The sequence below is a fragment of the Sapajus apella genome, unplaced genomic scaffold (assembly GCF_009761245.1).
Source record: "Sapajus apella isolate SASKATOON/1434 unplaced genomic scaffold, GSC_monkey_1.0 scaffold48, whole genome shotgun sequence".
Taxonomy (NCBI): Eukaryota; Metazoa; Chordata; class Mammalia; order Primates; family Cebidae; genus Sapajus; species Sapajus apella.
In genome coordinates, this window is record NW_022436988.1 from 8888803 (window position 1) to 8914348 (window position 25546).

Consider the following 25546-nt stretch of genomic DNA (forward strand, 5'->3'; position numbering starts at 1 on the left):
CTTGTGGAGCATCATAAGGAGCCAGCTTGATCCTGCACAAATGGAAACCTTTGAGGGCGTCACAAAGGAAGGCAACCTGGGTATATCAGGGAGCTCACTGCAGTCCTGGTGTGGAGAATGGGCTGGAGGCAAGCAGGACTAGAAGCCAGGATGCCTGTTAGGAAGCTGCTACTATATTGCCTTAGCATCAGCCGTAGGAGGGGCCCTATGGGATCTGGCCTCATTCGACCTCTTGGGCTCACCTCCTGCCTCCCTGCCTCCTGCTCTCTCTGCTCCTGCCTCACTTTCCCCTTGTCATTCCTCAAATTCAACAAGGATGCTCCTGCTGCAGACAGTTGCCCTTGCTGCTGCTCTACCAGACACACTTCTCTCAGGTGTACACGTGACCTTCAGGTCTCTGCTCAAATACTGTCTTACTGGGAAGGGTATCTTAAGCACTCTGCAAGAAATAACTCCTTGGCTCCCTCATTTTCTAGCCTCTGATCCTGCTCTATTATTTTCTTTAGTTTCTGTTTTTATTTTTAGAGACAGAGTCTCACTCTGTTGCCCAGGCTGGAGTGTAGTGGTGCAGTCCCAGCCCACCTGCAGCCTTGAGCTCTTGGGCTCAAGGGATCTTCCTCCCTCAGCCTCCGGAGTAGCTAAGACTATAGGCATGAGGCACTATACCTGTCTTCAATTTCTCTGTTATTTTCTTCCTTAGCACTTATCATTGTATGATACTATGTTTATCCACTCGTTTATTATTGGTCCCACTGCACTATAATGTAAGCAACTCCAAGTAGGGCCAGTGGCTATTTTGTTCACTGCTGTCTTCCTAGAAGTAGACCCTCAGTTAGTATTGAATGAGTGAATGAATCCTTAATACGGGAGTGGCTCAACTTAATCTGCAATGAGCAGGGAGGCATTTCGGGGCAGGATTCAGTATGCCTATCTACACTCACTGGCACACATTTGAGTTTTAGTTCTAAGCACTAAATGCAAGTCTCCTTCATGGGTGTGGGGGACTGGTTCATTAGAAATAAGTCCCCCAGAGTCTTGTGCAGGTAGTTTGTAGAGACAGGCTTGCACAGATAGTTGTGGAGCAATCGGACTCCTGTGCAGACAGACCAAGGACTCTTTGTCAGCTTGTGCGTGGTTCCCGCCTGTGATGACATTGTTCTTGAGTGGTAAGTAATTGGAGCCTCAGGGCTACCTCTCATTTTGCGGATAAGCACGGCTGTAACGCTTTTGGTAAAGTGCCCATGATAAGAAACAGAACATTGCAATATGCTAGCACAAACCAAAAAGTCAATAACCGCTTGACATTCTGAGAAGCAGATGTTCACTGGTAGATCCAGCACCTTGGAAGGTCTTTTCCCAGTGGGCACTAAAGTAGTTCAGCAAAGTTTGCCTTTTATGGAAGGTATGCTTAAAATGAATAAAAAGCCCTGGGCAGGCTGGAAATTTTTGTCCAGTTTTGGAGGCAATGTGATCAGGTTTGCATGAATTTCATCTTAGGAAAGGTGAATGCAAACAGCATTAATACAATAGCATAAGAAGGTGACATGGGAAGTTATGACATCACAGGTTTCCTTTCTCATCTGGATACTAGATGATTCAAAGGAACTTATTCCTTGGAAAACCTGTAAATTGGAGGACTTCCTTGAAAAGTGGTCTTACACCAGGAACCATACAAAGTATAATTTCCATGAAACTGCAGGAAATTAAAGCAGCCCTCAGAAATTCTGAAGATGCCATGTTCAGGGTCAGTCTGGGTGAGTTACAAGTATCTGGAGAACTATTACCCGTGTGGATAAATTTGGGGAATTTCTTGTTGCTAGTAAGACTTTTCCCCCAACTGGAATTTCAAGTGGTTAATGGTAGAGACTTCGAGTGCATTGTATATGGATCCTAAGGGAGCAGGGCAGCAAACAGAATTCTTGAGAGTTTTCTGTTACCAACAGTATGATAGGTACCTTCAATACTTTAAAATTTTAACTTTCTTAACAACCCTACACAATAGATACTATTATCTATTTTACAGATGAGAAAATTGTGCCTCAGAGAGGTTAAAAAAAGATTCCCAAGACCACACAGCTGAAAAGTGGCAAGACTGGTTTTCCCACCCGCCACCATATGCAATATGACTTCTGAGCACCCACAAGCACATCTATTATCCAATTATTACTGAACTCTTAGACTTCTGTATGAGTGTGATCTATATATATGTGGTTTGAGGAGGTAGTTTAAGGAGAATTTTGGGGGGTGGGTGTGATAATACTGATTAGATGCTCGAGCTCTAACATTTCTCTCCTTGGAGAAGAAAATAAAAGTCGTTTCTAAGATTGAAGGAAAGGTTAAGTCAAGTTAGCACTGCGCAGTTTTCCTCTTACATATTCTATGTTCCTTAGTGATCACTGACAACTGTAACCCAGAGGTACTGATGACTTTGGACTCTGACAGCCAATGGTATGAGGCCAGACTTTGTGTTTCCTCTATGCAATCAAGAATAGAAGCTTCTCCTCCTAAGGTCATATGCCCTAATGTTAATAGTCTTCAGCAATACAAACTGAGTGACTATCTCAGTTTACTATAAAACAAAACAAAAACACAGGTGGGAGCTACTGGCTTCTGGTAATAGTACAGCAATTTGGTCACAGTAAGTCTCCCACAGATGACGATTGTAAACTCTGAGCAAAACACAAAAGAGCACAGAGGAACAGCCAAAAGTAGGCAGAAACTAGAGGTGAGTGCCCTTGTGAGACTGCATGAATGATATTTGTGAGTTTGAAGTGTTTTGCCTGGAACTCCCAAATCTGTGCATAAATTGAGGTGGTAGAAAGCTACAGCTGTACTGGCTTGAGGTGTCAGAGGATGGCATTCAGGGATGGAAGAAAGCCAGAAAGTTAAGGAGGAAATACTTGAAGGAAGTGTGCCTCAAAGGAGGAGAGCCCCAAAATACATATGAGATTCACCCAAATTCTTGGCACATCAAAGATATGTATATTGAGAAGAGACTCTACAATTTTTTGGGTGAATTTGATAATGATATTGATCTAATGATAATGATAATGACCCAGGAAAAATGAGCAGCAACTGGAAGTGGGAGAAGCTGGTGGAGATTTTAGTTGCTACTGGTCAAGGGGTAGATGATTTTTTGGGACTGAGATAGTCAATTGACTTGCATGATTGAATCAATTGATGGAGAAACAAAACAGACTTCAGAGTCTTTATAATCTATTTTAAAAAAATATTTAGTGTCCAATCAGAAATCACTAGACACATAAAGAAATAGGAAAGTGTTGCTTCTACCAAGAAAAATATAACCATCACTAGAAATCAACCCCAGGATGATCCAGACATTGCAATTAGTGGATAAGGAATTTAAAGCAGCTGTTATAAATATGCTCAAAGACTTAAAATATATACCTATGGAAAATATATACAAAATGAGAAACACAGCAAAGAAATAGAAATTATTATAGAGAGCCAAATGGAAATTCTAGAGTAATGCTGTTCACAGAACTTTTGCAGCAATGGAAATGTTCTATATCAGGACTGCCTAACATAATAGTCACTAGCCACATGTGGCTCTTGAGCACCAGAAATGTAGCTGCTGTGAATGAACCACAAATTAGTTTGAATTTCAAAAGGCACACAGTGATTATACTATTGGGCAGTGCAGCTCTACACTTAAAATGTATATAACTGAGGCCGGGCACGGTGGCTCACGCCTGTAATCCCAGCACTTTGGGAGGCCGAGGCGGGTGGATCATGAGGTCAAGAGATCAAGACCATCCTGGTCAACATGGTGAAACCCGTCTCTACTAAAAATACAAAAAATCAGCTGGGCATGGTGGCACGTGCCTGTAATCCCAAGCTACTCAGGAGGCTGAGGCAGGAGAATTGCCTGAACCCAGGAGGCGGAGGTTGCGGTGAGCGGAGATCGCGCCATTGCACTCCAGCCTGGGTAACAAGAGCGAAACTCTGTCTCAAAAAAAAAAAAAATGTATATAACTGAAATAAAAGAATTCCTTGAATCATTCAGTAGTAGTTTGAAAACTGAAGACAAAAGATTCAGTGACCTTGAAAATAGATCAATATAAAGTATCCAGTGGAAAAAATACAGAGAAAGAAAGTAATAGAAATGAACAGAGCATCATAAATATGTGGAAAATAGTAAGCTAAAATATGTGTAATTAAAGTACTAGAAGGAGAGGGGACAGAAAGGCAGAAAAATATTTGTAGAAAGTGACTGAAAATCCCCAAAATCCAGTGATGAATTTATACTTCCAAAAAGCTCAATGAATTCCAAGTAGAATAAACACAAAGTGGACCACACCTAAGCCCCTCATAATCAAATAACTAAAATCCAAAGACAAAGGAACAACTCTTAAAAATAGAGAAAAACACCACCACATTCTATTACAAGTTACTAATAATGCCTGACATCTCATCAGAGACAAAGGAGGATAAACACAGGGGAGTAATAACTTTAAAGGTTCTGAAAGGAAAAGAACCTACTATGCTGAAAGGAAAAGAACCTACTATCCAGAATTCTATACCCAGCTAAATTATCCCTCAAAAAATAAAGACAAAATAATTAATCTGCTCAGGCAACCATAACAAAATATTATAGACTGGGCAACTTAAACAATGGAAATTTATTTTCTCACAATTCTGGAAGGTAGAAGTCTGAGATGAGGGTGCTAGCATAGTGGGGTTCTGGTGAGGACTCTTCTTTTGGGTTGTAAGTAGCCATCTTCTCATTTTGTCCTCACATGGCCTTATCTAGGTTTGTACTCATGGAGAGAAGGCATGAACTCTCTTCTTCTTTTAAAGGAACCAATCGTATCAGGTTAGGACGCTACTCTTATTACCTCATTTAACCTCCTATATCTCAGCCCTATCTCAAAATACAATCACATCGGGAGTTAAAGTTTCAACATAAGAAGTTTGAGGAAACACAATTCAGTTCATAGCAGAATATTTTTTTTTTTTTTTTTTTTTTTTTTTTTTTTTAGTTGTAGCCTCACTCTGTTGCTCAGGCTGAAGTGCAGAGGCATAATCTTGGCTCACTGGAATCTCCGCCCCCAAGATTCAAGTGATCCTCCTGCCTCAGCCTCCTGAGTAGCGGGGACTACAGGCATTCATCACCATGCCTGGCTAATTTTTGTATTTTTAGTAGACAGTGGTTGTATCATGTTGGCCAGGCTGGTAAACTCCTGACCTCAGCTGATCTGCCTGCCTCAGCCTTCCAAAGTGCTAGGATTACAGCCATGAGCCACTGCTCCTAGCCTCATAGCAGGAATAAATTTATCAAAAGATCTGCAAGATTTGTATACATAAAACTTCAAAATACTTAGGATCTTAGAGGTGGTAAATCATTTTCAAAATTTTAAAAAAACTGCAAAATACTATTGAGAGAAATGACAGGTTCTGTAATAATTTCCATAATGTATTTTTGTATTTCTATAATTATGTAATAAATGGAGAGATATACCATGTTCAAGAATTAGATAACTCAATATTATTAAGATGTAAATTCTCTCCTAATTATATTTCAATTCAATCCCAATAAAAACTCCTTCAAAATTTTATAAAATAGAAATTAGAATATAAGATAAAACACATTTCTAAAATTCATAAGGAAAAACAGAAGACCTAGAATAACCAACCAGTCTTGAAAAAGAAGATCAAAGCTAGACAACTTATACTTCCTAAACTTAAGAAGTCACTATAAAGTAATCAAAACAGTATAAGAGTAGACAAACTGATCAATAAAAGAGAATAATGAGGCCAGAAAGAGATTTACATGATCAATTGATTTTTGACAATGGCACTAAAACATTTACATGAATAAAGAGAAATCTTTTTAACAAACTCTGTTAGAACAACTTTGTGTCTACATGGGAGAATAAAAGAGAACGTCTATCTTTATCTTATACAACATACAAAAATTAATATGAGATGAGTGATAGACCCAAACATAAAAACTAACATTTAAAAACTTTTAGGAAAAAAAAAGGGAATATCTTTGTAATCTAGAGTAAGAAAAGCTTTTTTTTTTTTTTTTCCAGGACACAGAAAATAACTGTAAGAGAAAAAAAGATAGATTCTTAAAATTAAAAACTTCTAGTCAAAAGAGACACTTAAGAAAATAAAATTGTAAGCCACAAACTGGGAGAAAACATTCACAAAATATGTATCTGACAAAGGACTTGTATTTAGAATACATAATCAACGTCTACAATTCAGTAATGAAAAGAAAATCAACTCGCTAGAAAATAGTCAAAGGATTTTAAGAGACACCAAAGAGTATTTGTGAATGGACAATAAGCACATATAAAAGTGTTCAACATTATATTCATTATCAAGTACATGCGAATTAAAAGCCATAATAAGATATACTACATAGCGACACCTACTAGAAAGGCTAAAGAGGAAAGACTGTCAATCAAAAATGTTGACAAGGATGTGAAGCAGTAGAAGTCTTGTGTGGTTTGTGGGAGTTCAAGAAAGCTTTGGCAATTTATCATAAAGTTAATCATGTACCTATCTTTTGACCCAGTAAATCTACTTCTAGGTGTTTATCCAAGAGCAAGGAAAACATACGTCCCGAAAGTCTTATATATAATTATTCATTGGAATCGTATTAATAATAACCCACATTAAGAAGAATGCAAATGTCCTTCAGTGGAAGAGTAGATATAAAAGTGTGGAATAAACACACAAGGGAAAACTGCTGAGCAACAAAAAAGGGACTAGTGGTGCATGCAACAACATGGAATAATCTTCCTGTAGTTACACAGATAGGATTAATCCAGACATAAAACTGTATATACCATATAGTTTTATTTACATACATTTCTAGAACGAGTAAAACAAATCTATGGTGAAAAAAATTAGAGCAGAGGTTGCCTGTCAAAGTTGGGGGGTATTGACAGGGAAGAGACACTATAGATTATTCTAATAAGATGAAAATGTCTATATTAGGCCATTTTTGCATTGCCATAAAGAAATGCCTGAGGCTGGGTAATTTATAAAGAAAATAGTTTAATTGGCTCACAGTGTGGCAGGCTGTACATGAAGCATGGCCCTGGTAACTGCTTCTGGTGAGGGCTTCAGGAAGTTTACAATCATGGTGGAAGGGGAAAGTGGAGCTGGAGTATCACGTGGTGAAAGAGTAAGACAGAGCAAGGGGAAAGGAAGGTGCTACATGCTTTTAAACAACCAGATCTCTTGCAAACACAGAGTGAGAACTCACTTATCACCAAAGGGTTGGTGCTAAGCCATTCATGAAGTATCCACCACCACAATCCAATCACCTCCCAACAGGCCCCACCTGCAACATTGGGAATCACATTTCAAAATGAGATTTGGAGAGCACAGACACCTAAATCATATCATTTTGCCTCTGATCCTCCAAATCTCATGTTATTCTCACATTTCAAAGTAGAATCATGCCTTTGCAAGAATCCTTCAGTATCTTAATTCATTCCAGCATTGACTCAACAGTCCCAAGTCAAAAGTCTAAAGTCCAAAGTCTCATCTTTCCACCTGTGAACCCGGGAGATCAAAAAGAAGTTGTTTACTCCCAAGATACAATGGTGGTACAGGCATTGGGTATACGTTTCTGTTCCAAAACGGATAAATCTGCCAAAAGAAAGGGGCAATAGGCCCCATACGCATCTGAAAACCAGCAGGGCAGTCATTAAATCTCAAAGCTCTAAAATAATTCTTGACTCTCTGTTCCACATTCAGAGCACAGTGGTGCAAAGGGTGGGCTCCCAAGGCCTTGGACATCTCTACCCCTGGGGCTTTGCAGGGTGCAGTTCCTATGGCTGCTGGCATGGGTTGGAGTTGAGCTCCTATGGCTTTTTCAAGCTGAGGATGCAAGCTGCCAGTGGCTCTACCATTCTGGGATCTAGAGGGTGGTGGTCCCCTTCCCACAGCTTCATCAAGCAGTGAACTGTGTGGAAGTTCCAACCCCACATTTCCCCTTTGCATTTTCCTAGTACAGTTTCTCTGTGGGTGCTCTGCCCCTGTGGCAGTCTTCTGCTGGGCACCCAGGCTTTTCCATACATGCTCTGAAATCTAAATGGAAGCCACCAAGCCTTCTTTATGCGTGCATTCTGAGCACATGCAGGCTTAACACCATGTGGAACCCACAAAGGCTTATGGCTTGCACCCTGGGCCCCTTTGAGCCGAGGCTGGAGCAGCTGTGATGCAGGGAGGAGTGTCATTAGGCTGAGCAGTGCAATGAGGCCCCAGGCCTTGCTGCATTCTTTCCTCCTAGACCCCTGGGCCTGTGATGGCAGGGGCTGCCTAGGGGATCTCTGAAATGCCTGCGGGGCCTTTTCCTCATTGTCTTGGATGTGAGCACTTGGTTCTCTTCCACTCATGCAAATCTCTCTAGCAAGTGGTTGCTCTGCAGCCTGCTTGTTTTCTCTCCTGAAAAAGCTTTTTGTTTTCTTCTATCATGTGGCCAGGCTGCAAATTTTCCAATATTTTACACTCTGCTTCCCTTTTAAATAAAAGTTCCAACTTTAAGTAAGTCCTTTGTCCTGAGTCTGGTAATTGGTTGTTATAAGCAGCCATGCCACTTCTTGAATACTTTGCTCCTTAGAAATTTCTTCCACCAGATAACTTAAATCATCACTCTTAACTTCAGCCTTCCACAGCTCCCTATGACCTGGATACCATGCAGCCCAGCTCTTTGCTAGGGCATAACACAGGTGACCCTTATTTCAGTTTTCAATATTTTCCTCATTTTTCCTTGAGATTTCATCAGCCTGGCCTTCACCGTCCATATTCCCATTAGTATTTTTGTCATAGTCACTTAACAAGTCTCTAAGAAGTTCCAAGCTTTCCCTCATCTTTCTGTGTTCTTCTGGGCCCTCCAAACTCTTCCAACCTTGCCTGTTACCCAGTTCCAAAGCTGTGTCCACATTTTCAGGTGTTTTCATAGCAACACTCCACTCCTAGGCAGCAATTTTCTGTATTAGACTGTTTTTGCATTGCTATAAAGAAGTATCTGAGGCTGAGTAACTTATAAAGCAAGAAGTTTCATTGACTCGTGTTTCTTCAGGCTGCATACGAAGCATTACACCAGCATCTGCTTCTTGCAAGGACTTCGGGAAGTTTTCAATTATAGTGGAAGGTGAAGGTGGAGCCAGGGTACCACGTGGTGAGAACAGGAAAGAGAAAGAGTGACGGGGGGAGGTACCATCCACTTTTAAACAACCAGATCTCTTGTGAACTCAGAGTAAAAGCTCACTTATCACCAAGGGGGTAGTGCTAAGTCATTCATGAGGGATCCACCCTATGAGCCAATACCTACCACAAGGCCCCACCTCCAACATTGGACATCACATTTTAACATGAGATTTGGAGGGGACAAACACCCAAACCCCCTCAATGTCCTATATTGCAATGGGGGGTTGGATTACATGGTCATATCTGTTTGTCAAAATTGTAGAGGGAAGATGTGTACATTTCAATGTATATAAATCTTACCTAAAAAACTGCAAAATAAAACCCAAGAATCTAGTGGAGAGGTGTCGAGTAGGAGGAATAGACGGAACCAGAATGACAAAACGATGTTGATAATTGTTGAAGCTTCGTGACGGGTTCGGGGGGGTTCATCACACTCTTCTGTTTATTTGTACATATTTGTCCTTTCTTATAATAACACAGTGAAATACAAAAAATGCGGGGGATTTCACATACTTTGGCTCTGGGCCTTGCTGGAAATGATCAGAGAAATGTCCTCCGAGTGAAGCCCAAAGCCGCCAGCATTGGCGTCTTCTGACCCTCCTGGCCATTTGCAGACTCCTGCAAGGACTGTGATACCCGGAGGCATCTTGCCGAGAATTGTCTGAAAATGCCTCATGTGTGAGGAGTCAGGATGCACTGGTGTTAGGGATGTGAGATTCTTTGACAGTTTTTCCAGGCTTCTTCTGACAGAGTTTTGAACTGATACTTCCTCAAGGTGACTCACCTTTGGCAGAACTGGATCTTTTCTTCCTCAACCGTGTCAGGAGCAGGGGTGGGAGCTGGTCCCCGGGACCGGGCTGCAGAGCTGAGGTGCCCAGCACTTTCTCTGCTCTGTGATTCTTACTCTCTAGAGCCGAGGGGAATCAGCTGTGTTAGAAGCAGCTTCCTCCAATTCTGGGGTTATGCCTTTTCCTTGCTCAGGACCTATTCTTGCATCATTTGTTATCCGTGGCAATTTTGGTTCACTCAAGATCCACTGTTGGAAAGTTTTCTTTCCCCACACTCAGCAGCAGAGCAGCCCCCAAACAAGTCATCTGAGGAATTCCTCAGTTCCTGCAGAAGGGAAAGAGACAGTGCAGCGATGCCTTCCCCAGGCTACAGCCTCTGCTTGTGAATTTCAAAGCTATGCACAGAGACTGGGGGTGTGGAGGCTTTCAGGGAAAAAAGCCCTTTCAGGGGGAAAAAAAACCCCCAAAAACAAGCATCACAAGTAAACATCAATACTAGGAGTGATGTAGGATGCTGGTGAGAAATGTTTTCTATATAATCCCACCACGTTATCTAATATCGAGTCTTAAGTGATGCTGGGAGCTTCGAGTGGTCATCTCACTCTTCCAGGGGTTGGTCCTTCCTCTCCACCCCCCTACCCCTGCCCCCACCAAATCCCGCACCTGTCAGGGGCTCAGTGGCATCCTTGCTTACACACCTCCACCTGAGCTTGCATCAAGATGAGATGCAGGCATTTCAACACATACATGTGCCATCTCCCAGGGAAGGTGCTTGGGTTTTGTTCATTTGGAAAATACAAAAACTTAAAAAATTATTCAAAACTTTATATGTACAAATTAATAATTGAAAACTCACACTGCTAACCCCACTCAACTCTTCTCCCATGCCCTCTCCCAAAAATAACCACTGAAAAAAATTAGCACATTGTTAGCACTTGGGGTGTTTTCTTCTTGTGTACTTTCTGGATCAGAGTGGGGCAAATAAAGAGATAAACCGTAGGAAAGAAGTTGGTCGATATAAACTCTTTAGCACAGTTCCCTTCCTGCACCCCTAGCTGTGATTTTCATCCGAAGGTGTGTCCCCAGGGAGGTGGCAGAGGCAGCTGTACTCCACGGCTTCTCTATCGTGCTGGAGAGTGAATTAATCCTGCCTGCCGCTTGCAAACGGATCCTTATCCACATTATCAGAAAAGATAGTGGGAAGAAGCCGGCAAGGGTGAGCAGGCCACTGAGCAGATGGTCCTTTATTGTGGCAAACTGCTCCCTTAATTTCTGTGACAAAGTAATACAGAGTCCCAGGCTGCGACCTTTTCTCAGGCCATTATGGAAGTCAGATTTGGCTCCGTCAGGAGGTATCATTGGAAGGCTTCATCACACACTCCACACATAAGGTGACCCCGCAAAATGCTGGATGAAAATGGATGGTGGATCTCATCTCTCCAAGCTGCACACATACCAGAAGAGCCCAGATAGGCGGCAGTGTGTGCTGGTACATGGGCCTGTGGCTACCCTGGCCCACACCGCCCTAGACGGGTTCTGGAGAGGGCTGAGCGGAGGGATGCAGAAGTGGAGGGCTGAGCACTGGGGTGGGCTGGGCTGGGCTGGTGGGAAAGAGAGGAGGAAACACACTTGATGTTGGACCCTCTGAATACGCTGTTGGGGCGCCCAAATTGCCCCACCCTGTAGCAAGGTACGTCCTTAACTCCTGCTGGTTAGAGCTTAGAGGAGCTCAGGGTATCCTTGGACCTGGCAGCTGTCTAGGACGTTGGAAGTCCTCTGGGAAAGAGGCCCAGGACTGTCAGGGGAATTGTCTGAAGCCACAGAGCCAGCCAGCAGCTAAAGTGTCCTGGAACCCAGGTCTCGTGTCCCCTCCTTCCATGATTGTGCTAAATCCTGGGTGCTAAGAAGATTGGCAAGAAGAGGAGAGAGAAGGGTAGAAGACGGGCAACGTTCCCGCTCCTCCCAGTGGCTGTCAGCCCTCAATTGAACAGTCCCAGGAGGCCGAGGCCTGCAGGGGGCACTGTTGGTTCTGTTGATGCCCTGATGCTGCTCAGCTGGGCCTGGGAAGAAGATCCAAAAGCACCAGGAACCGGCAGCAGCAAGGCAATCCAGCCTGGCCTAACTTGGAGGGACCCCTGTTCTAACTGCAGCTCTGTCACCAAGTCGCCCTGGTGGCCTTGGGCAAGGATTAGTTTCTTCTTTGCCTTCATCATCGGCATCATCACCATCAGCCATTCTGCAGCAGTCACTGTGGAAGGCGCCATGCCAAGCATTTTATATGGTCTGAGTCACCGAGTCCTCAGAGCAACCTATGATGTGGGTGCTATTACCACCCCCTGGTACAGATAAGAAAATTAGGACTGAAGGTGTCGTACTCTCTGGGGTTTCTCAGCTCCAACACTGGAGGACTCTGTGCTGTTGCTTCGTTGATTTCGTCTCATCTAGCCAGAATCAAGGGTACACCCAGGTAGTTGTAGCAAATTACTACACTGCACCACTGCATTCATATACAAGCCTGGAGACTTCCGGCAATTTGGGGGAGTTTCTGGATCTTTCTGGAAAATTCGTGCACTTTCGGAGCTCCATTCCTTTTCCTCTAGAAGCAGGACTAAGGGGAGTTGGGGCATGGCAGCCAAGGTTGCAATATGGGAAAAAGTGGTTCGGTCTGGCAGTTCCAATTCTACACCTGCTGAGGTTCCTCCCGGGGCCTGCCTTTCCTCCTGTTTTCAGGAAATGTGACATTGGATTCTCCGACAGCCTTGCCATCTTCTCTATATGTGGGGGATCTCCAGGAAGGCAATTAGACACTTTCCTAGGGTCTGAAAATAACCAGCACTCAGACACTTTCCCATAAAGGGGAAGACATGCGCGGCAGTGGCTAACAAAGTCCCTCTCGCTTTCCATCCCCATGGACACCAGCCAGAACATCTACTCCAGGAAGCATCTGAGGTGAAGCTGCCCACCCCAGAGTTTCCCCAGCACCCTCCAGCTAGGGGGTGACCCAGGTGTCTGGCTGGACACTTGCTGCTGGTAGAGTTGTGTTGTCATGGCTAAAGAAATTGTGATGGAAACGGCCTGATCTGCTCAGGAGGAATTACGGATTAATGGGAGAAGAGGTGATGGCGATAGGTTTACACATACTCACGCATCCAGAGGTGAAATGGCTAACCCCATGCAGGAATTGGGCTCAGGTTGAATTCATTACTTACCAAAAAGATGCCCAATAAAGACAGAGATCAGAGTGGGGTGGGACGATTCCAGAAAGTGCCTTAGAAGTGAGGTTTTTGGTTTTTCGGGTTTCTTTCTTTTTGGTTTTTGTTTGTTTGAGACACTTGTTCTATCATGGCTCACTGCAATCTCGACCTGAGGGGCTCAAGTGATCCTCCCACCTCAGCCTCCCAAAGTGCTGGGATTACAGGCACGAGCCACTGTGCCTGGCCAAGAAGTGAGCTCTGAGGCAGAGCCCCCATCTTTTAAAGGCAGCTCCCACCCCACCACCACCCCACCTGGACTGAGGTCGTCATTGTACCCAGACCTGTGCTAAGGTGCAGGGAAAACTGCTTGCTGATTTAGTCATTTATTTATTCATGCCACAACCAAAAGCTGAAAGTCTACTTGTGCCAAACACACAGTGCCTGCAGTGATGCAGGGAGAGTTTCTTGGAAGAGGGATTTTGTCAATCAAGGCTCTGAGTCAGGAAGCACATGGAATACTGGCTGACAATTAAGGATGTTGACCTTCTCCATTCTCCTTGTTTGGAGAATGGCCCAGGGGTTTCATCCAAGGCCGCTTTGAAGCTCCAAGTTCAAAATGTGAAATGGTGGCCACTATGCATTCTTACGTTCACTGAAGCTTGGGTAGCTCCTGTCTGCTCACTGAAAAAACACGAAGACCCTCCTGTGTGCCCTGCATCGTGCTGCATGACTTGGAGAGGGGAAGGAAAGACGGAGAGAAACAGTAGGTGGCCATTCTTGCCACCAAGGCGCCCTAGGGCTCATGATGCCTCTGCCGAGATCCTACTTGGCTGACCTGAGCACACCTGTGGACACTCAACTCTCCACAGTGCCTGTGTAGCTGGTAGACACTGCCTGGGCTTCAGTATGAGATGTGTGTGTGTGTGTGTGTGTGTGTGCACGCACACCTGTGCCTCTGTGTGTGTGTATGTGTAAGCATTGTTGAGAGAATGTGCATAATAGGGTGTGTGTGAATGTGCCTGTGTGCAAATGAGTGTGAGAGTGTCTGTGTTTGTCTCTGTGTCATGTGTGTGAATGTGAGTCTGTGTGTATTGCTGAGTGGGTGTGCAAATGAGTATGTCTGAGTGTGGGTGGGTCTGTGTTTATAGGTCTGTATGAGTGTGCCAGTATGTGTACTGGTGTGTGCGTGGGTCTGTGTGGTGTGCAAATGAGTGTACCTGTGTTTGCGCATTGGTGTGTATCAGTGAGTGGTCTGTGTGTGTTGGTGTGTGTGTCTGCATGTGTCTGTGTATCTGTATCTTGCATAAGTGTGTGAATGTGTGTGGGCATATATGTGTCTGAGTTTTTGTGGTGTGTCTGAGTTTTTATGGTGTGTCTGCGTGTGTGTGGTGTGTCTGTGTGAATGAGTTTCTGTGTGTGTTGGTATATGTTGTGTGTAAATGAGTGTGCGTGTGTGTCTATGTGTGTCTGTGTGGTGTGATCTTGTGTGTGTGGGGTGGAGGGTCTGTGCATGAATGAATCTGTGTGAATATCTGCATGAATGTGTGCCTGTGTGTATGTGTATATGTGATTCTGTGTGTGTGTGTGTGTGAGGGGATGTGTGTCTGACTGTGTGTGCATGTGTTAGGGTGTGTGAATGAGTGTGTGACAGCATGAGCATGTGGGAATGTGAATGTGAAGGTGTGTATGAGTGTGAGGGTATATGTAAATATGGGAGGATGTGTGAGGGGTGTGTGTGTGAATGTATGAGAGAGAGTATGTGAATGTGCGTGTGTGTGACAATGTGTAAATGTGTGTGTGAGCATGTAAATGAGTGTGAGTATGGGGGGTGTCTGCGTTTGTGTGTGTGAATATGTGTGAGGGGTGTGTGTATAAATGTGTGAGCACGAGTATGCATGAGTGGGGGTGTGTCTGCATTGTGGGTGTGTGACTGTGTGTAAATGTGTGTGTATGCGTGTAGGGGGTGTCTGCATTTGTGTGTGCATGTGTGAGGGTGTGTGAATGTTTGAGGGTATGTGTAAATATGTGAGTGTACGTGTGAGTGTGGGGGGGTGTCTGCATTTGACTGTGAGGGTGTGAATGTGTGACTGTGAGGGTTTGTGTGTGTAAATGTGTGCACGAGTGTAGGGTGTGTGCGTGGAGGGGACTTGTGGAAAGGTGCAGGTCTGGCTGGGGAAGGCTGATGGACGGGAGGGTGTGAACCCCCGTGGGGGTGACGGGAGCCTGGGTGGAGAGGAGTTGTGGAGGGGGTGGGGCGGGGAAGCGCTGACCCACCGCGGAGACGAGCCCCAGTGGGACGCGGGTGCCTGAGGGAGTTGGAAGGAGCCGGCAGGGGGCGCGGCGCGGTGTCCGGGGGCCTTGGGGGTCTAGAGGCCCAGAGAGAGTCCCGTCCCCGACCCCCGCCCTGGGCGGCCCCGAGCACCCGCCAGTGTCTGAACTGGGGGTTGCATCCACGAGGGCAGAGCAAGGCGGGTGGACGGTGGAGGGCGGGGAGCGCCCGGTCGGGCGCATCCCCGAGGGGACATCCTCAGGGGCCCGGGCGCGTGTGGCCCTCCCAGGCGGCGGAGGGGGCGGCGCCCTGACGAGGATGGGCGGCTTTGGGAGCACGGGAGGGCGAGGGCCTTGTCTTTGTCCCCGCGCAGGGGCCACATCGTGGGCCCAGGACGCGGGAGGAGCCTCCTGGCCTGGCCGTTTGGCGTTGGCGCCTGCAGATTACCCCCCGACCCCGCGGGTTTGTCCTGTGCCGTCTCTAAAATCCCATACGCCCCGGGGATTCGCCGCGTGCCGCCGCCCCTCGGCCGAGCGTGTTTGCAGCGGCCCCTCCCGGGCCCCCAGCGCGTCTCTGGCTGATCCGGTGTCGTAATCCTGGGTTCTGGCATGGGAGCCGTTGCCATGGGGATCTCACCCACCGATTCAGCACTTTGTCGGTGGGTTCAGTGGGGGATGAATGTGAGGAACAGGAGGGGGTGCATGGAGTGGGGGGGCAGCTCACTGCTCCGGGGCTGGGCGGGACTCTCTGATCCTCTCGTGGGGGAGAGGTTTGGAAGCTGGTGCGGAGGAAGTAGGAAAGTGGATGTGTGAGTTTCCTGGGACTGCTTTTAAAAAGTACCACACACTGGCGGCTTAAAACAACACAAATGTATTTCTCTACAACTCGGGAGTCCAGAAGTCGAAATTCAAGTTGTCGGTACAGTTACCTTCTAAGGGAGGGTCCCTTCCCGGGCTTCTCTCCCCGCTTCCGGGCTGCACAGTCCTTGGCCTGGCTGGGCTCCCAGACGCGCCTCCCTCCAGCCCCTGCGTCTGTTTGTGGCCTTCCCCTCTGTGTCTCTGTGTCTGTTCCATGCCTGTCTCGTATAAGAACACCCTTCAGTGGATTTAGGGCCTTCCCTAAGTCAAGGATGACTCAAGATTGATTTTTTTGTTTGTTTGATTGTTTCAAGATGGAGTCTCGATGTGTCACCAGGCTGGAGGACAGCACAGCTCACTGCAATCCTGACTCCCTAGTTCAAGCGATTATCCTGCCTCAGCCTCCCGAGTAGCTAGGATTACAGGCACACATCACCATGCCCAGCTAATTTTTGTATTTTTAGTAGAGATGGGGTTTCACCATGTTGGCTAATATGGTCTCGATCTCCTGACCTTGTGATCTGCCCGGCCTCCCGAAGTGCTGGGATTACAGGCCTGAGCCATGGCGCCCAGGCCTCATCTCAAGATCTCAATTACCTCTGCAAAAGCCCTTTCCCCAGATAAGGTCAGTAGGGTCCCCTTTACAGATTCCAGGGATTTGGGACTCGGACATACCTTCATTGATGTCACTGTCCAACCCATCCCAGTGAGAAACTCATAGTCGCTTGGCTGCCTTGGGCCCAACATGCCAGTCCGTGAACATCAGGATCAGGGTGGATTCTGCTAGAAATTTACCTCTTTGCATGAGCAGAGCACCCCATCCGTCACTCTGGAGGTCATGCCTTGCAGTGAGTGGTTCAACACACTTCTCTGCAACAAGGCTGGCTGAATTAGGGCCCCGGCTCTGCCACTGATTAGCTGTGAGATTTGGGGAAGGAATGGAAACCTCTTTATGCCTCAGTTTCCCAAGCTGCAAAACGAATGATAATCATTCCTTCTTGTAACCTTCAAAGCCCTTCGCACAGTGCTCGGCACTCAGGATTGATCGCATCAATGTTGTGTTTCTGCTAACCAGGCCCTGGCTCCCAGCCCACTCCTGTGGAGAGAAGCTCTTTACTCTGTCCTCCACAGGGAGCCCTACAGAAAGCTTCCCACCTGCAGTACCTTTGTGCCCCAGCATGCTTCAAATGGGTGTCAGGTGGGTGGAGACCTTGACCCCCTCAGCCCCTGGGAGCCTGAAGCTCTGGGTCCACCTCCATTGCGGGCAGCTTCTCTTGTTTACCTGGGTGTGCCATCCCAGCCTTCTTATTTCATCATTTCACCATGTTCCCAGAGAAAAATCCCTTGTTTCTGGAAACATGAGAAAATCAAGGACAAGCCAGTGAGTTTTGCCTTGAAGCTCACCTCTTTTTTTCAAGCAGCAAGGACGATCTTTTGTTCAGATTGCTGGCCTTCTTCCATTTTTAGCATAAAGTGCATTCTGTCTTTGATACAGAATAGTGGTGATGGGCGAGCCACCGCTTCATTGCTTGCTTGTGTTTCAACGTCCTTAGGTGGCAAAATAGAAAGTTGGAATCCTTATGTCAGCTCCAGATGACTGGAAACATTCCTCATCTATGAAATCTCAAAGTCTGGGAATTTATGAAACATTTTCAGACACATAATCTTACTCATTTCCCATCTGACAGGTAATGACAGATAATGAGGTTCCAGGATATTTTTTGACTTGGCTGAGGTCATGTGGCTAGGAAATAGCGAAGGCAGGACTTCCTACCGAAAGCCATGCCTACTTACCAGGAGGAATGACTGAGCCTCTTTTTTCTAGCACAGGAATCTCACAATAAGTTCCCTACTCCAGAGCAGCCGTCGGTCTAAAATGGGTCTGTCTTCTCCGCCTGTAGGAGTTCAGTGTGTGCTATTCTCAAAGAACCCCCTTCCCAGCACCCCTTAGGTGCTGTGGATACCTCTGAAACAGGACCTCAGACTCACGTTGGACTGTTGATTCCATCCATAGGGTCAGCCTCATTGACAGCATTACAGAAAGGCTTCGAGATGTCTCCTTGTGACCATGTTGTGCATGAACCATCCCTGGCATCTCACCTTGCAGGTGAGGAGGCTGCATCCTAACCATGGTAAGTCCTAGCTGTCTCTGTGGGTTTGGAGATCTGGTTCATTCTGTTCATGTGGGATGGTGGGATTCAGCAAAAATGGGAGAGTTGGGCTGTGAGATCTTGAAGGTCAGCTCATCAGGAACTCATTTTTTGCATATATATTGGCACCTCCTATGCAGTAAGCAGCATTCTAGGCACTCGGGATACATCAGTGGATAAAACGGATGAATGTCCCTGCCCTCCTACAGCTGACATTCTAGGAAAGAAGGAATATGAATAATCAACAGTAGACCAGTAAATAAGGAAATTAAATCATAGGTTGGTAGGTGGTAAGTGCTATAGAAAAGAGGAAAAGTGGTGGGGAAGCTAGTGTCAGGAGGGGGTGAAGTGGGTCACAGCTTACAGAGGACTGGCCAGAGAGTCTGTGAGTTTCTGTTTCTCACCAAAGCATCCAACAGATTCTTTAAGATAAGACATAGCAAGTAGCACCCCATACTCCCGGCCCCATGCAGTCAGTGGTTCTTTACTCTGATGGAGGAATCTGCCTGGCTCTGTAGCCACGTTGGAGGCTTCAGCTGGTCCCACTAAGAGCTTGTAAGCCAGATGGTCCATTTGAGGTGTCCCAAATGTGGCAGGGAGGCTGTGTCAACCTGTCTCCCTGGGTACAGGCTGTCCCCAGGGAGGGGGTGTGACCTTCAGCATCAGCAGCCAACACTCCCAGCAACTGGAGAATGGCTGTGTTGGCCCTAAGAGGGCATCCGGGCAGCACACCACAGCAGCCACAGCAGGGGAGAAGAGCTGTGGAGTGTGGTGCTGCAAGAAGTCCTTAGCAAATTGCCCGGCCCGTGAGGATGCTCACCAGCATGATGGGCGGTTTTCTGAAAGGAAGTGCTCCCTCCTCCATGAAGCATTTCCTTGACTTGACTTCTAGGACCGCACAGACTCTTGGTTTCCCTCCCACCTCCCTGGCCACTGTTGCTGACTCCTCTAAATGCAAACATGCCTCAGGTCTCAGTCCTTGGAGCACTTGTCCCCGCCAGCTGTACACGCACTCATCCATTCTCGTGCTTTTAAATACCATTTATAAGCTGAAGACACTTAAATTTTTATCTCTTCCTTGAACCTTGCATTGAACTCCAGACTCATATATCTAAACTGCCTACTAGATATCTCCACTTACGTGTCTAATAGCCTGTGGCGGCTGTAAAATTGCTCCACTCGCACCTCCTGTTAAGGGGACCACGGTGACCGACACCTCACTGCTGCCCCACTGGGCCCACCCCTATGGCGTGCTGACGCCACACATGATGTGGGCTTCTCCCAGCCAATAGCTGAGCAGGTGGGATGGGGTTAGAGGGGGCGGTACCAGGGCAGGCCCACACTTGTGGGATGTTGGATACCCCACGGGAGGCTTTGGCTCAAGGACCTCCCATCAGCCTGAATGAACGCTCTGGGAGCTGTGCTGTGGTTGGAAGCTCTTCCCCCCAGGCCTCCTTCCATCCCCCTCTTCTTTCCCGGGGGCCAGGCCCGCATGGGAGTCTGCCAGCTTCTGCTTCCTCCCCTTTGTCCTTCACAGCCTTTCCCCCCACCCCAGTAAGTAACCAGTCCTGTCTTGGCATCTGCCTCTTGGGACATCCAAAGCAACACAATGGCATCTCAAGTTTCACATGCCCAACACTGAATTAACCGGCAACTCCTTCCCCTAGAAACGCCAGCCTCTCCCCTAGCCTTCCTCAGCCTCATGAGTGGCAGTGCTATCTTTTCATCACTCAGATCATCCACAAACCTCCTCTCTCATCCCTTATCTGGCCCAGCAGTGGATCCTGCTGGCGCCCAGTTCAGAGGCAATCCAGTGTCTGACCGTATCCCACCCTCCACTGCTCCAGCCCAGGCTCCCATCTGCTCCCCCTGGATCGTAGCAGAAGGCCCTCCTGCCGGCTCTCTTCTCTCCTCCCTCTCCTGCCCCTCTCACAAGCTGTTCTCAGCAAGCAGCCCAATGGCCCTTTCAGAATGTCAGAATTCCCACTGCCCTGCCTGTGGGCTCCTGTGTCACTCAGTGTAAAAGCCAAAATCAACCTGGTGGCCCACGAGCCTCCTCCCCACTCCTCCCTGTCCTCGCCTCCTCCTCCCACTAAGCCATGTCTCCTTTCCTGCTCTTGCTCAGCACCTCGGAGCTTGCTGTTCCTGCCCTCATGAGCCTCCCACCCTTACCCACCTGCCCATCCCCCAGTTGGCTCCTCTCTCCAAGGCTGTGCCCAGCCTCCTATGAGAATCTAATACCGTTGCTGAGCTAACAGGAGACAGAGCTTAGGTGGTAACACTCACTCACCCACCACTCACCTGGTTCCTAACAGGCCACGGACTGGGACCCCGGCCTTAGGGGCTCCTGGTGGACTTAGGAAAAAATACACTCCCTTTCCAGTCATTCTAAGGCACTGAAGGGTCTGATTCTTACACTCTGTCTCTACATTCCAGCACTGGTGGTCTTTCCTGCCTCTGGACCCTGGTCCATGCTGTCTTCTCCACCTGGAAAGCCTTCTTTCTCCCCGCCGCTTGGCCAGCTCCCACTCTTCCTTCCAGTCTCAGCTTCATGAGCGGTAGTCACATTCTTGGGAGCATTGGAGTTACCTAGAAAGGCTGGTACCCAGAGTTTCCGATTCAGTAGTTCTGGGGCAGCCTGAAAATGTAGATTTCTAGTAAGTTCCTAATGCTGCTGCTTCTGTGGCTGAGAGAACGCCACTTTGAAAGCCACTGGGTTATATGATGCTTCTTTAAGTTGCAGGCTCCAGATTCCTCCCCCACCCCTTTCTAAATTCAATCCTCCCATATCACCCTGTGCTTTTTCTTTATCCCTGTTATCACAATTTTTAATTACATGTTTATTTGTGTCTAATGACTATCTTCTAGACTAGGCCAGAGTGAACATTTTAATTTTACTCCTCTATTCTTTTTGTATTAAAGCAATAACCAAGACCAATAAACAGATGACATAGATAGTATCTCTAGAAGGGAGGAAACTAACATTTATTGAACATGAGTAAATATCTTGCACTATCATAGATACTTCCAGAAGAATGATAGCCAAAAGTAGCCAGCGATTATTGAGCACCTACTATGTGCCAGGCAATGTACTTGGGCAGGATCTTCGATGGCTTTGTTCATTTCTGTATCCCCAGTGCCTGGCTAATAGCGATGCTTAATAAGTGAATTAATGAATGAAAATAAAGAATCCTCCTGCATAGAACATTTTCTCCTCTCCTGGATGATGAAGAGCCATTCCACTCTAGGATTTGCTTTATAGACCCATCTTCTATCTGGGGCAGGAGGTTGGAATCCTTCAAGATGTTAAGTGTGGCCCCACCTCCCCAGGAAGATTGACAAGGCCCCTAGGAATACTGAGCTCTCCCAGCCTCGTGCAGAGATAGAAAGCTGGGCAAGGCAGACACCTTCTCCTCCGCTGTCTGTTATATAAAATAAGAAGAAAGAAAGAATGGGGGGAAATTCAGAGGCTGGTCTAATTCCATTAAATACAAAGCAGAAAATAACAAGAAGATCAAAGGAAGCCCAAAAGGAAGGAGACAGAAAAATAAAAGGAGGGGGACAGAGAGCCCGGAAGGGAGGAAGTAGAGAAAGAGAAAGAAGCAGGGGAGGATGTCCACTGAAAATTGGCTGTCCTCTTCCTAGGTGCCTGTGGGCTACCTGCCAAATCAATTGATTACATCTGTAGGCAGAGTTGCCTTTTTATTTCACACCAATTTTCACGGGCAGCGTAAGATAAAAATGGAAGAGATGAAGTGAATGGGAAAAGATGATTGAATGTTGATGTAAAAAGGGAAGGTGCGGGGGGGTGGCGCTGGACATGCAGTTACAAGAGCTTGCTGCAGAGGGGATTTTGAACCATGTGTCCCCCACCCCTTTGTTCTTTATATGCTCTTTGAAAACCTCTGTCTCCTATTTTAGGTGACCCATTTGCCACAACCCACCTTGGCAAAAGCCATGGGTATACCCCCGGGACTCCAGGAAGCAGTGTGGCCCCAGAGAGCTTGGTGAGGAATATATGTAGGCAGCAAAGGGCAGCTGGTCACTCACTGCATGGCCTTAACTCAGTCTCTACTACTCCCAAAGCCTCAGTTTCCCCACCTGGGGTGTGGTGAAAATCATCCACTTGGCCGTGATGTTGGGGAGTGCTAACAGGTGAGAAGTCTGAGATGTGCCTTGCAAAAATCAGGAACTATATACAGGCTCCGTAATCCCGCAAACAAAAATCAAATCCTGCAAATGCAGAGCAATGGCCCCCTGTGGGAGAGTATGTCCCATAGTGGGCTGTCCTGCTCCACACTGGTGGGCTCTCGGAGGCTCAGTTCACTTCTATCTCCCTGGAAGAGTCCTCCACTTACCTGGGCATCTGAGCTCTGTCTTCATAGGCCAGTGGCTGGCTATGAGGGTCTGTTTCCTAGGAACCCTTTGGTTTAGGCCTACCATCAGGGGAATGTGGGCAACAGGGCCCTGCTAAAAATCCCTTCTGCAAAGAGCTTGCCTCCCAGGTCCTGAGACTGTTCCCCACAGTGACATGGGCAGAGGGGGATCTGGGGAACTGCCCCTCCCAGCTTCCCAGGCACCATCCCAAAGCCACCAGAAACACGACCCTCTCTGCTGATACAAGCAGAGTTGAAGGGAGAAAGGGTTGACTTGCTGGCTCATGTGTCATTTCAGTGAGGGGGTGTTTGGCATTCTTCCCATGCTGGATCAGATCAACCTAATCTGAGGTCTTCATCTGTGCTGCAAAAAGGGCAAAGCAGGATGCCACTGACCACCCAGGCACCTGCTTCTTTCTCCTGGCAGGCCTGGGCTACCAGCATGGCAGGTGGTGCTCAAAGGCAGACTATGCCTCCTTGGGGGAGAGAGCCAACAGACGACTCTGCTGCCCATCATGGGGCTGTAACTGCCCTGGACGGGGAGCTGAGCATCCCTGGGGGTTCTTCAGAGGAGAGAAATGAGGCCCAGTGAGGGACATGACCCATCCCAGGACTCAGAGTAGGCAGAGGCAGAGGCAGAGGGGTGGCTGGGATTTGGGCTGGCTGTCTTTTATTCAGGTGCTTTCCGTGTGTGCCGGCATATGTGTGTATGTTTGTGCGCATATGCCTTTGTGCATGCTCGTGTATGCATGTGTGTGCAGGGAGGAGCAGGGGCCATGTACAGGGCACCTTTTGGGGAAGCAAGCCACATGGAGAGGCCTGGATTTCCAGGCTGAGGGTTCTTGCGATAGGAGGCAGAAGTGATAAGTGCATTTGCCTTGTAAACTCAGGGCATGCCCTGCCTGGGGAAAGCATGTCAGGAATTGTGTCACATACCAGATGACTCCTGCTGGTATTTCCTCTTTATGGCCACCTGCGCTGGGCACTCCTGGGCCCCCTACGAGATCCCCGTGCACAGAGCCCATCATCCCATCCATCCATCTGCCCTCCCTGAGGAACGTGGGGCCTAGGAGGAGTCTGCTTCATCTTCCTGTCTGTCCCGACATCCACATGGTCCCTCACTTGGCACTCTGCAAATGGGAGGTGCCCAGCGAGAAGGGTCCCACAGGAGAAGCCAGGCTACTATGTCAGGAGGTCTTTTCTTGCACATGTGGAGAAGACAGCTGGAATGGGCCGCACCCCCAAATATCACCTGCCACATGTCATCAGACAGTGCACTTTCCTTATCGCTATCAAAGTCCCTGGGGTGGGGAGAGGGTGGGGGACACCCTCCTTTCATCTGACACCTTGAAGCAGAGATTTGTTCCTACCAAAAAGAGAACTGGACACAGACATGAAAGGAAGTTGGGGCCCCCAGGTCTACTCGCATGGATGAGCAAGTGTTTCCCAAATGTGGCATTCCCTGTGGGTGGCCTACCCTTCCTTCCTTGACCCACCCAGAGGATACCCCAGCTGTGGTGGACAGTTCGTGCACACGCAAAGGCTCTGCACCCCAGCAACCACTGCTCTTTCCCTTTAGGGGTTCTTTGGTCATGGAAGGGGGCTCAGCCCTGCAGGGCAGGCTAGAAGTGCTGGGAGTGAACTGCCTAAGTGGGGTCTCAGCCCTGAGGGACAGGGGCTCCTAGAGAAATGGCCTGGCTTCCTGATGAGTTCTACAGCCTCTCGGAATCCTGGAGGGGTTGGGCCCCCATTACAGACAAGGGAAACCTGCTCCTGGTATGTCTGTAATTGGCTTTCCTCTTCCTCTTCTTATTTCTCCCCTTCCTCACAGTGCCTCCTGCGACCACCTCCCAGATAAACCATCGGAACTCCCATCCTTGTTGGGGGGCCTGTTTTTAGGAAAACCCCAACTAAGGCAGGAAGCTCCCCACACTATAGTGGAGGCAGCCAGGATGCCAAGCTCAGGGTGCCCCAGCTCTCTGGCTCACCAGTCATGAGGTGCCAGGCACGTCCCTTGACTTCTCCGAGCCTGTTTCCATGTTTGTAACATGAGAGTTAATGCACCGCAGTTCTGTGAGTCTGCTTCTTAAACGCTGTAGGAATTAAATTCATTCAGGGTTGCCACCGGTCAGAAGCACAGGCTATATGCTATAGATCTGGATTACAAGATTAAAGATCAATACAGCATTGTACAGCAACAAGTGTTAAATTGGGTGACAAATGTTAAACAGAGCTGGGAGTGAGAGAAAGGAAGGATATAGTCGGAGAAGGCTTCTCAGAAGAGGTGAGGATTGAGTTGGCCTTAAAGGAAGAGTGGGTCCAGGTAGGTTGGGGCCCAAGGCTCGAGGGGAGGGCTTGGGAAGAGGCCTCTGGAGGCAGCCTGCAAGGGTGTGAGGGCTCCTATACCTATCAGGGAATCTTTTCAATCCTGGCCAATGGCGGTGGGCCATGTATTGTGCCACACGGGAGGTGTTGGGGCTGTAGTAACGTTTCTGTTTTCATGACTGTCTATAATTTTCTAGGAAAAAGGGGTAATGAGAGTGTATGGATAGTTTAAAGAGACAGTGTCCACCTTTTACCTTCTCAACTCATCACGTATTATCCCTTTTCTGTCCCTTTCCACCCCATTCCCATTTTACCTTCCCATCGCATCCCATTGTGTGCCTTTCCTTCCCTTTCCTCTCCTCCCACCCTGTCCCATGTCACTCTGTCCC

At 47.5% G+C, this 25546-nt stretch overlaps 1 long non-coding RNA gene across 1 annotated transcript; it reads left to right on the plus strand.

The window, feature by feature from the left end:
- The first annotated feature begins 962 nt into the window (after positions 1-962).
- Positions 963-18845, plus strand: LOC116525718. The gene is made up of 3 exons (XR_004257787.1): positions 963-1166; positions 17860-17994; positions 18321-18845. It is a non-coding gene; the product is annotated as an uncharacterized LOC116525718 (long non-coding RNA).
- The last annotated feature ends 6701 nt before the right edge of the window (positions 18846-25546 follow it).